Genomic DNA, 289 nt, shown 5'->3' on the forward strand with positions numbered 1-289 from the left:
TTTATATATTTTTATTATTTATTTAAACATTCACTAAACATTTACAAAGTTAAGATTTTATTTATTTTTATAAAAGAAAATCACACACGAATAAGATATTTATTTTATTAACGAGGACGAGATTTGAAATTTAATATAATGGCGAAGACATGGTCGAAATTGTACTGACTGCCTCTGAGTGGTGCATTCAGTTTTTATATGGGATGAATGATAGAATAATATTCTATCATAAACCAAGCATCTGTGTAATTACCCAATAGGATCGATGCTTGTAAAGTGTGTCGTAAAA

This window comes from Teleopsis dalmanni, chromosome 2 (assembly GCF_002237135.1).
Source record: "Teleopsis dalmanni isolate 2A chromosome 2, ASM223713v2, whole genome shotgun sequence".
NCBI classification, from domain to species: domain Eukaryota; kingdom Metazoa; phylum Arthropoda; class Insecta; order Diptera; family Diopsidae; genus Teleopsis; species Teleopsis dalmanni.